Genomic DNA, 12,191 nt, shown 5'->3' with positions numbered 1-12,191 from the left:
TTTGGTAGGCTTGGCTGAGCTCCTTAACTTTCACACGACTCTGCTGTGTGTCCCTGTTGTAGCCTCTATCCACCATGCCCTGTGCGATTTTTGGCATATATATTAGCATTTCTTCTCTTTGATCGGAGTTCAGCCTGCACAATTTCTTCTCCCCATACAGCAGTCAGATCCAGTGTCTCCCTTTCAGTCCATGCTGGAGCTGGTTTGCGATTCTGGGGGGACAGTATGGTCTCCTGTGCTGCTGAGCTCGCCACACTGACCAAACAGGAAATGAAATTCAAAATTTCCCGGGGCTTTTCCTGTGTACCTGGCTAGTGCATCAGAGTTCAAAGTGCTGGCCAGAGTGGTCACATTGGAGCACTCTGGGATAGCTCCCGGAGGCCAATGTCGTCGAATTGCATCTGCACTACCCCAAATTCGACCCAGCAAGGGGAGGAGTACAGAAGTCGATTTTAAGAGCCCTTTAGGTTGATGGAACAGGGTTGGTTGTGTAGACGCATTCATTTTAAAAACGACCTAACGCAGCTAAATTTGACCTAACCATGTAGTGTAGACCAGGGCTAAGAGATATTAATAAATTATAGCAGTTATTCAGGTGGCCCAGTGGTTGGGACTTTCAAAAGCGCTTAGCTTTTGAACTTACTCTGCTTTCATTCAAGCCAATGGGAGCACAGTTAGGCAAATGCAAACAGCTTTGAAAATCTCACCGTAAATTATTAAAAATCATGATAGCTTTCTCTCCAAACTTCTGAGGGTTTTTCAACATGTTAGTGAAGCAAAGGGACATCAAACAGCATCTGTTTATCAACCACCTCCTTCCTGTAGCTACTACATTTGTGCTTTTTTATGTGTTATACACAGATGAGTTCTCTTAGGAAAATAATTGAAAATAATTTTTAAATTTTTAAATTTAAATAATTTTAAAAATTTTAGATCAAATTTGTTACAAGTTAATGCTACATTAGCAGTATTAAATTGCTATCAAATAGAGTCCACACTGAAGAAATAGAAACAAACATTTTATAGCAAATATTACAATTTTAAGCTTCCTTATGGTGCAACGTTTTCCATAGTTAGTTTTTGTTTGTTTTGTTTTTAAAACTCAAATTCACATTTCCAGCTCTCTTGCTCCTAAATTTTTCGGGATTTGAAACCCGATTATAACCTTATTCTTTGCCTTTCAAGAACATCACAGAGATATAGGGGTTTTACTTAAATATTTGAAACAAGTTTCTGGAACCATACTTCAGTGCCATAATTTTTGGAGTATATGAAGTGCAGTTTCCATGAATATTTCATTATTTTCTTTATCTCAGTTTAAGACCACTCCACCATACTTAACAGGTATACATTTTAATCCCCAGTTCTACAGTTGGTTGATGTAGGCCTCATATTTTGCTGGAGATTTCTCTGCTCTACAAAGCAACTAGACTAACAAATAATTCTGTAACTGAATTGTTCTCATTCTAATTCTTTTAACCTCACTTAATTTATAAGAAAATATTAAGTTATTTTGGGACAATCTTTATTTGTGTTTTGTACAGCCCTGAGCACACTGGCACTTGACTGATCATAATGAGATGCTTAGCAATGGAGCTATTCAGCTGCAGTATGTTTATCTTACATGTGTTGAAACACTGCCAAAATAAGACTAATAAGTTAAATTTTGTAGATTCTTTGTACCTTCCAAGAGATTTTTCAGTTTCATGTGATCAAAAAACAGTACTTAATAGGTTGTTATAGTGGATTAGTAATTTATTACTCGAGTCTCTTGGTAAGGCTCTGGTCAGGTTGGGACCTCATTGTGGTAGGCACTTTACAAGCACAGGTACACATGATCTCTGTTCTATAGATTTTTTTCGGTCAAACTAGTAGAAGATGCGACCAGAGTGAGTAACAAATAGGACAGAAAGATGAGGTTACCAAAAATCACATAGTGTGGTTTATGTAGGCTAACAATGTGTTGAACTTGATGATAATTTACAATATTTTCAGTTTTTAATTTTTCATTTTAAAAGTTCCCTGTCCAACCGTGAGTCCCTGTTTCCATTAAAACTTTTACCCCATCTTCCAATATACTAGAAAAAGAGACATTAGGCTTTCAGCCTATTGTACATTTTCCCTGCCTCCCATCCATTGAGGCTATTCACAACTTCCCTTGGACCTAGCATTTTATTATTTCCTAGGGGGAAGGGAGATCCCCCACAATGCCTGACTCACTTAGATATTAGTCTGCTAGGCGATTCTCTCTGCGCGGTTCAGGGGATTGGTCCCTGCAAGCGTAAGAGGACAGAGTAACTGATCACTTGTAAAGCATATAGTCTGATTTTTCCAGTAGTCCAATGGTGTGAAGATGCCAGAGAGGCGGGGGTAAAGCCAAAGACTTACCGGTACGGGGGCCAGCTCTGGCCCCGGAAGAGGCAGGGCAGGGCCTCAGGCGGGAGGGGCAGGGCTAGGGGTCAGTGTCCCCCAGCCAGCCCTTCCAGGCTGCCTGGCCTGCGCCACCCAGGGCTCCAGTGGTGATTTAAAGGGCCCAGGGCTCTGGCCACTGCCCCAGTGGCGGCCAGAGCCCCGGGCCCTTTTAAATCGTCAGCCCCGGGGCAGCTGCTCCTTTTGCTCTCCCCCCATTGGTGTCTGGGGGAGGGGCCTAAAGGGGCAATGACATAAAGCACTGCTGCAGCAGCAGTTTAAGCAGGGTCCTTAAAGCACTGCCACGGCAGCGCTTTAAAGTCAGCTAGGTACAGGCCAGTACTGGCGGACACTTTTTACCGGTGTGCCGTACTGGCCCATACCACTTTACTTTCACCCTTGCAGAGAGGGGCCTGTTACCATACTTTATCCCTCCCAACAGCCAGTCCACCAATCCCAAATAATAGCTTAGATTCTTAGTGTTGCCAACTCTCTCAATTTTATTATTGCAATTCTTGCAAAAGTTGGTACTCTTCTTAAAGCTCCAGGTGCTGGAAGCATGTGATTTGGTGAAAGTTTGCTTTACTTTTTTTTTTAAAGTAAGTTTCTAGCCCTCATTCATAGAAGAAAAACTTGAAAACTTGACTTGAGTGTATTCTAAAGGCTTAGGTATCAGAAAGCAAATAAATGAACCCCCGGGTTTTGAAAAAAATATATCATTTTTAAGATGATCCCATGTTTTAAAAAATGCTTGGAGTTGGCTGTACTGGCTGGAGCTGCTGATGTACTTGGGCCTCCTGGGCTGCAAAAGTGCGGTCCTCTTTCTGTTGGGAGGGGGCTTGGGGAGGCCCCTTGCCCTGCACCTTTGGGCAACCACTGATGCTGCTGAGTAATACTCAGGCAGTTACTGACTTGGAAATTTATGATATAGTGTTTAAAACTAATGTATATAGAAAGCTTATTAATCATAATCCATAAATATGTATTATACTTTCATTTTAATATCATCCTGGGAAACAATCTGGCTATTGTTTGTACATGAGCCAAGATATAGTAACATTGGTTTGAACAGTGCATGTAGTGTTGGAGCATTTTAATAGATTGTCATGCTCTGGATTTTTGTAGTGCTTTTCCTCTAAGATATCAAAGTGCTTTACAAATATTAAGCCTCTCTTCACTCCGGGAGATAGTTAACAAATATGTATGGAAGTGAATCACTTGACCCACCCCAGAGGTGAAATACAGCATCTGTATGGAAGTGTACAGCAACATTTACAACAGTTTATGACAGGAAGTGTAGAATAACATTGTATCCAGATGAAACTGTAAAATATCTGAAGAACTGGTTTTATGCAGTTGGCATTATGTTGTTAGCCAGAACATTGTGGCTAACATCTTGACTTTATAAAAGCGGTACACCTCTACCCCGATATAATGCGACCCAATATAACATACATTCGAATATAACATGGTAAAGCAGTGCTCCGGGGGGAGGCAGGGCAGGGCTGCGCACTCTGGAGGATCAAAGCAAGTTCGATATACCAATGTCTTGTGATGGGATGTCAGATGGGGTGGGATCTGAGTTACTACAGAGAATTCTTTCCTGAGTGTCTGGCTGGTGAGTCTTGCCCACATGCTCAGGGTTTAGCTGATCGCCATATTTGGAGTCAGGAAGGAATTTTCCTCCAGAGCAGATTGGCAGAAGCCCTGGGGGTTTTTCGCCTTCCTCTGTAGTGTGGGGCACGGGTCACTTGCTGAAAGATTCTCTGCACCTTGAAGTCTTTAAACCATGATTTGAGGACTTCAGTGGCTCAGACACAGGTTTGATACAGGAGTGGGTGGGTGAGATTCCGTGGCCTGCATTGTGCAGGAGGTCAGACTAGATGATCATAATGGTCCCTTCTGACCTTAAAGTCTATGAGTCTATGATTCTATAATGCAGTTTCACCTATAATGCAGTAAGATTTTTTGGCTCCCGAGGACAGCGTTGTATCGGGGTAGCGGTGTATATGATCCTTAATGACCACAAACAGAGATGGTATTTTATAAGTAAGTTAGGTAGCTTTTGCAAAAATATCTGGTGAATTAACTTTCTGTGACTGAGATTAGCTTTCTTACATTCTGTTTGTGGCGATTTGGGGAATGTATCTGTGTCAAATTATGCATTCCATTGTGTTTTGTGAATGTTATGTTGTGTTTAACTCCATTTTGAATGTAATCATTAGTGTGAGTTAGAGCATCCACTTTGTAGTTGGGACTTGACATCTAAGCTATGGCTACATTAGAGAGTTTACTGCAGTGCAGCTGCACGGTCTCTAGTGGAGCCTCTCTAAGCCGACGGTTTACAGAGCTCTCTCGTTGGCTTAGTTACTTCAGCCCCTGCGAGCGGTGGTAGCTATGTTGGTGGGAGACGTTTTTCTGTCAAAATAGCACTGTCCACATCTGCGCTTAAGTCAGCATAAGTTTTGTCGCTCCAGGGGGTTGACTAATTCACACCACTGAGCAACATAACTTGTCGACTTAAACTGTAGTGTAGTCCTTGCCCTAGTGGAGAGATTATGTCCGGGAAGCTAGGACAGAGCAGCTAAAGGCCATCAACACTGCATGGCTCCAGTCTGGTGGAACAATGGGTTTTCTACTCGCAGGGCCATTGATTTTGAACAACTCTACCTGGCAGCTGTGGGAGGCCTGAAATTCCCCAGCAGAAGTGCATGGGCAAGAAAGGTGTGAAACTGTGTTTTTAAAAGGTGCTGTTAGTGCTTCTCTATGAAAAGAGGTCATTTCATTTCCACCAGCAGAAGAGCTGCCTGGTCTAAGGACTTAGACTAAACCAAGGATTTATACAGTTGGGGAGGTCATAGTAAGAGAGAGGTGTTGCTTTCAGGAGTTAATTGTTTTCCTAAGATCTGTAACTCTCTTGTGCTGTGTGGGGTATTTTGTTTGTGTTTTGGTTTTTGAAGAGTTTGTGTTTATGGCTAAAAAATTCCTTTGCTAAACCAGTGTTCACTTCTTTACTGCCACAATCTGGGCCTGAAGGGTGTAGCATGGAAACCAGCGCTCCTATAACCAGGTTGATGCTGAGGGGAATGTCTCTAAGCAACTGGGCTCTCTTGTTTTTTAGAAAGTTAAGTAAATTAATTTAGATTTTTATTCTTAATTTAGTTATTAATGTGAGTTTTGGGATTTTGAACGGCATGTTCGTTTTCTAGCATTTAGTAGAAAATGGATTTTGCCCAGTTCATTTTTGGACCAACATATCCAGTATCTCAAGTGTGTGAAGGTGATTACTCGCATTGAAAGAGCATGCTATCTTCACAACTCTTAAATCCCTGTGAGATAGGAGCCCAGCACACTCCATGCTTTTCTTAAGAAGGTGTGGAAGCTCCAGGACACAAGCAGAGATTTGTGTATTCATTGAAAAAAGACCCTTCCAAGTCAGAGTTAGTAGTACTCAGATCCACCTTGGCTTAAACGTTTTAAGGTTGTATGTTTTGAAATGTCATACATCAGGAATGGATGTGTGGTTTTTATGTAATCTTCTAAAAAGATAATTTTGTATGGTTATCAGGTATGCTGTAGCTTCTAACAAGTGTTTCAATCTATATGTGCAGTCTTTGTACTCTGGCAATATTTTAAGTGTTTTGTAGTTCCAAAAGAAACACTATTGAATAAAATAATTTTCTGTTTGTGTTCCTAAAATGAAAAATTGGCACTGCAGTGCTGCTTTAGCTGGTAGTGCTGAGACAACAGCTCATTAATTCATAATAGATGAGGGAAGATATCAATTTGTCTTTACTATTTTACATTAGCAAGTAGTATGCCTTCTCTTATATTTTAAATATCGATAAAAGTGCCTAGAACTGTTGGGAAAGGTGCTTTAAAGAAGTTTGAAGAAATAAACAAAACATTAAAAATAAACAAAGTTATTGAGCATTGTCATCATTCAAAGCATGGTCCAAATTACAGAAGACACATCTCATGCCCCAAAAGAGATTTGTCTGCATCGGACAGATCATAATTCAGCCACTGTACACTAGGTGACAAAGATGATCAGAAGTTCTGATCTCAAAGTGGTCTAATAACCTATCATTAGAATGTGCCTATTTATTTGTTGTTGAAAGACTTTGAGGAAGAAATGTGTTAAGGAATTTTTTAAGAGCTGATGGCAGTTCAGCCTGCTGGATGGGGAAGTCTTTTCCTAAGCATCAAAGATGGAATGGAAGCAGGCATGATGAGGGTATGTCTACGCTACAATGGCAAAGAGTTTTTTTCTGTAACTCACCTTTCAGAGGGGGTAGCTAGGTTGACGAAAGAATTCTTACATCAACCTAGATGCTTCAGTGGTTGGGGTTAGGTCAACCAAACTACATGACGCAGGGTGTGAAATTTTTCACAGCCCTGAACATTGTAGCTAGGTTGACCTAAGTTTTAGGTGTAGACTGGGTCTGATGAGAGTCTAATGATGATGAAGTCATGTTAGCTGGCTATGTTGTAGCCTAATGGGGAGCCAAGACTAAAGACAAAAGTTCTTCTGGCTGTTGTTTTGCTAAAATACTTAAGAATAAGACCTATGGAGTTCTGAAAACTATAGTAGTACCAAGTCTGATAACTTAGCTTGTTGAGCATCCTTGTTTTTTAATAGTCATGTAACAAAAAAACATTTCACAAATTTAAAAAGCAGCACAAGGCAAAGCACTGATATGGCGTATATGCATGAGAATCTCTGTCTGCCCCACCCACAATTGCTTTCGTTTTAGAGACAACATTTTTCAATTATTAGTCGATCAGTTTTTCTGGAAGAGTTTTACTTTTTGCTTTTTAAGGTGTTGGAGTTTTTAGATTTTACTTGTTTAGGAAAGGTGAGGTACGGTAGTTTCCTGTGTCATCTGTAAACAACACACTTGTTCTGCATGGTTTGTCAGATTTGTTGGGCTTTTTGAGAGTTGTGGTATAGGAGATAAGAAAGGACCAGAGTGAATTTGAAAGGAGCATATTGTAACCAGTTCTATCTTTGGTATCCCATTTTCCATAAATTACTCTCCTCTCCTGTCAAAAATAAATAACTTGTTTTTGGAGCAAGTTGCATCCATTTATATTTTCCCCCTTAGAATGTAAAGGTAAGGGAGTTTGGTCTGCAAAATACATAGAAATATACACAGATTTAATAACTGATCATATAAACTTAAGTGATAAAACTGATGTGCTAGAAAGCTGAATCTCTAAAACTTAAAATAAGTCTAAGCATCAAACAACATCATCCAACAGGCTTTAATCTACTAACCTAAATCAAAAAGATCAAAGAAAGTTATAACTAACAGCAGCATTTGGTGGAATACTCCTGTAGAGGCAGGAAAAAGCTAGAAATTACATGTCACCTTCATATCCTGGCTTCCTGACCTTGTGTTGAGATCAAGCCCTCACCATACCAGCTGTAACCATTAAGATCTTGCCCCCAAGGGTTAAGTAGGAGAGAAACTCAGCTGTCTATAGGAGAGCAAACACTGAAAGTTCCAGCCCCTAACATGCCCAATTCAAGGCAATCTGCGTATGCTTGTCATTCAGGCTTGTCTCTGCAGTATTGTAGGGCAGCTCCAACCAGCTTGTTTGTTTCTGTTGTGTTGCTGCTGTTTGAGCAGTTCACAAATCACACTCTGCTTCCAGACGATTTCATAAAAGACGATTGTCGTACCTTGGAGATACTGTTAGTCAATTTCAAGGTAGCATTTCTTTTTTATAACTGCTAATCTGTTTTATTTGTGTTTAGGAAGCATGGAAAGTATTTTACATGGAAATGTATTAAAAATCCAACCATTTTTTCTGTAATAAATTTTAGGCTAGAGATTAAACTATTTGATATTTTAGAAATTATTACAAATGTAGATTTAAGACTTTCATGTATGTTCACTTTATTTGCACTAAAATGTTACCCTGACTGTAACAAGAAGACTCCTTTCTTGTAAAAGGTTACAGCTGTTCAGAAACATTTGAGCGCCTGGAACAGAACAGTGCTAATACAAATATCCATTGTTACTATAGTAGGTTTGATCTTTTGTTATAGCATTATTATATGTAGTTTCTCACTTGTTTTTCAGAGTCTAAATTAACTAATGTGAGATTAAATAACTGTTTTTTAATTTAATGCAGGGATGAAGTACATTGAAAAGTATATTGCAAAAAATTATTATAAGGATGTTTAGCTTGATAAGAAAAATATTGCTGAAGTGAGATGAATGTTCTTTTTAATCTGTTTTTGCACATACAATGGCTTTAGTAAAGTATCTGCAACTACTTATGGATAATGCATTTTATTTTTATTAGCAAGTAAACTGATACAGTGGCTATAATATCTCTGCTTGATGTGTATTGACATGCATATTTATCACTGGTTGCATATTTAATACACATAATTTTTCTCATTTTAAGAGAAAATAATTAAAATTAGTAATGGATTTTTATAAGGATCTCCAAATATAATTTTATTTTGAAATTTGGATGTGTACAAAGAATTTCAGCATAAAATTTACCAGTTTATATCATAATTATAGATCAGTGGGCATGGTATAATCAAGAGATAAATAGAATTTTTTTAGGTACAGAGTTTGTTAGTGCAACACACTCTTGTGTAATGAATCTGTAAAATATACAGGTTTTTAACCTGTTATATAACATACCCTTCAAATTGGCATTGTGGTGGTTTGTTATAGCAGTAATTGTACCATAGCAGGGAGTTTCTTTTTGGTGACATTCTGCAGGTATATTTATATGGGAACCCCATTATACAATTTACTAAATCCCTTTGAATCTTTTAGTAAAAGTAACTCCTTTTAAAGAAAGCAATTCTGATTTTTGAGTGTACATGGAGTAGGGTTATTTTGGATAAGAGTATTAGTGATTATGAAAACTTAAGTACCCTTTATATGGTAATAGAAAGTCACTAAACTCTGAATAAGATTAAGTGTAAGGACAGTACTTCCGTTGCAGGCAATGAGTTTTTACTGCTTTCCATGCTCTTACATTTTGCTGAGCTATTTCTACTAATACTGAGATAAATAGATATAAAGAAAACGTTGTGTAGTGATTACACTTGTCTCTAGGCTATATGCCTTTTTTCAAAACAGTAATTCTTGCAGTGACATATTATAATTCCTTTTTTTCTTCCCTGTGCATTTAGTTTTTTGTTAAACCGCAAATGTGATGGTATTAAAAACAAACTGCAATAAACTGGTAAATCCTGTTCGGGTAGTTTTTGTATGAGCATACAAAATTACTAAATTATCTTTTATATATATAAAAGATAATTTATATATATATATATAGAGAGAGAGAGAGAGAGAGAGAGAGAGAGAGAGATACACACTCTCAGAAAAAAGGGCTTGTCAAAGCACCACAGACGGTTCCAATAATAATCTGTTTTTCATAGCTTGTGCTAAACAAGTTAACTTCTGGTTAATAAGATATTTATGAAGGTCTTAAAAATATTGTCTTCCCCACCCTTGGCTCTTTTCCACAATCCCCACTCCTTCACCTCCTAGCTGTTGATGGGTTACTTAGTGTGCCAGCTGAATGAAATCAATTCACTAGGTGCCCATTTGCAGCATGATCTACAATCCTGGCTTGGTGACATCTGGAAACTCCCTGTCACAGGAATTGCAATTCCTGACCTAGCCTGCAATGCAGGAAATGAAATCATGGTGTCCCAGGTTTAAGACAGGCCAGTTTGTTAGCATATCAAGCCGTTGAAGGGGATGGAGGAAAAATAGCTTAATATAGATACTGAATGTGGCAAGAGAAGAAGAATATTTTTTTATTCTGTAAATTTGATGCTTTCTTCTTCTTTCGTATGGCTTGGGTAGGTAGCAACAACTACATGCTTTATTATGGTTGTACCCTAACCATTACTTTATGTCACAAATATTTAGATTACTGAAAAGCTATTTATCAGCAAAGAAAGGCATGAATATATTCAAAAGTGAGAGTATTATGATTATGGTCCACCTAGTTGCTGTACAGTGAAAAAAATGCAAAAATCCCAGACAAATAGGAAATATATAAGTTCAGTACCATCAAAGATCCAAAATGTAGTGGTAGCATTCATAAATGTTTAACACTGGTATACTCAACATGTTAAAAAGACTGTAACATGTTTAAAAGTTAGTGTTTTAAAGGTTTCTAAGAATTTCTTATAAACAAGTGCTACTGAATAAAAACTGAAAAGATGTCTCTTCTTACACAGACGATAAATTTTAAAGTAGACATAAACTAAGTAAATGAAAAGTGTTCTACATGTGGAAAGGACAGACCTTTGCTTTTTGTTATCTTGTGGTAGTTTTCCTTAACTAAATAATGAAAGCTTTTCAAGGACGAACTAGCGGTTTACAACCAAAATAAAAAGCAAGAATCAGGAAATTGAGAGAAACCAACTCCCACATATTGTGAACACACAAAAATTAGATGCTAGAGAATTTTAAGAATGTCCATCTGAGAGCCAAAAACAGAGATCAGCAATCATAAAGCATTTAAAAGTTTCTTCTGAACAAATACTGCCTTGATAGAGAAGCTCTCCTATGAAAGACAGTATGAAAGACTAGGCGCCACCTGTTACTTTTGTGAACTTTGGTGGGGAAAAGCAATGGCAAAAATAATTTTGGTGAAGTGAAAGGGGAGAAAGGCCTTTTCAGAATGGTTGTGCAGTGAATTAATGGTATAGTAAATGGAGTCTTGGAAGGATTTATCTGAGTTTATAGAACTGAGAACAAGGTACACACTTGTGTACTAAAAATCTGTAGTGTTATGGGATTTGAATCCATTATACTGTGTCTTCTGGAAAGAGACTAATGGATAGCTAAGATTGTTAAATATTGCTCAGTTTAAGAATGTGTCTCTTCTTGCAACACTTAGGATTAAATTGTTTCAGACAAACTTTTGGCATGGGGAGATATTTTCATCACAACAAGTATCATGCTTATTATCAGGACTATCATGTTATCTTAAAAAAACAAAACAAATTAAAAAACCAGTTTTAATAGGCTGTTTGTCTGGAGGATGTCTGCAGCTCCTGATCTGGAATGTTTTAGATACTTTAAAATGCAGTCTGAGCTGTATCCTGCCCTAAATTTAAAAGGAGCGAACTATTATAAACCAGTTTTGGGGGGTTATATTTTGGTGCAAGACACAGATTTGAGAGATACACTTTCTTAAATGGTTAAATAAACTAATTAGTTGTTTCCTAACTATCACGTAAATCAGTCTCTGTACCACATGACTGGAGGATAGCTAATGTAACGCCAATTTTTAAAAAAGGCTCCAGAGACAATCCTGGCAATTACAGGCCAGTAAGCCTAACTTCAGTACCAGGTAAATAGCAGGATTCCCCCAAGAATCTGTCCTGGGACTAGTGCTGTTCAATATATTCATAAATCATCTGGGAAAAGAGGTAAACAGTGAGGTAGCAAAGTTTGCAGATGATACAAAATCCATCAGGATAGTTAAATCCAAAGCTGCCTGAGAAGAGTTGTAAAGGGATCTCTCAAAACTGGGTGACTGGGCAACAAAATGGTAGATGAAATTCAATGTTGATAAGTGCAAAGTAATGAATGTTGGAAAACATAATCCCAATTATACATCCAAAATGATGGGGTTCTACATTAGCTGTTACCACTCAAGAAAGAGATCTTGGAGTCATTGTGGATAGTTCTCTGAAAACATCTGCTCAATTTGCCGCAGCAGTCAAAAAAGCTAACAATGTTAGGAACCATTAGGAAAGGGATAGATAAGAAGACGGA

The 12,191-nt window shown here is 38.1% G+C and overlaps 1 protein-coding gene across 11 annotated transcripts in view; it reads left to right on the top strand.

Moving 5' to 3' along the window:
- DISP1 (dispatched RND transporter family member 1) overlaps positions 1-12,191 on the top strand; it is a 180,356-nt gene that overhangs the window by 105,147 nt on the left and 63,018 nt on the right. The window contains exon 1 of one of the 11 annotated variants that reach the window (XM_045010605.1): positions 7,989-8,126. The exons of the other annotated variants lie outside the window; for them this stretch is intronic. The gene's annotated coding sequence lies outside the window, so the exon portion shown is untranslated. Of the gene's footprint in view, positions 1-7,988; positions 8,127-12,191 lie in introns of those variants that run through there. 11 annotated transcript variants of the gene reach the window in all.

Source organism: Mauremys mutica, chromosome 3 (genome assembly GCF_020497125.1).
Source record: "Mauremys mutica isolate MM-2020 ecotype Southern chromosome 3, ASM2049712v1, whole genome shotgun sequence".
In the NCBI taxonomy this organism is placed as follows: Eukaryota; Metazoa; Chordata; order Testudines; family Geoemydidae; genus Mauremys; species Mauremys mutica.
Note: the sequence above shows the minus strand (reverse complement) of the source record. Positions and strands in the feature narration are given on the sequence as shown.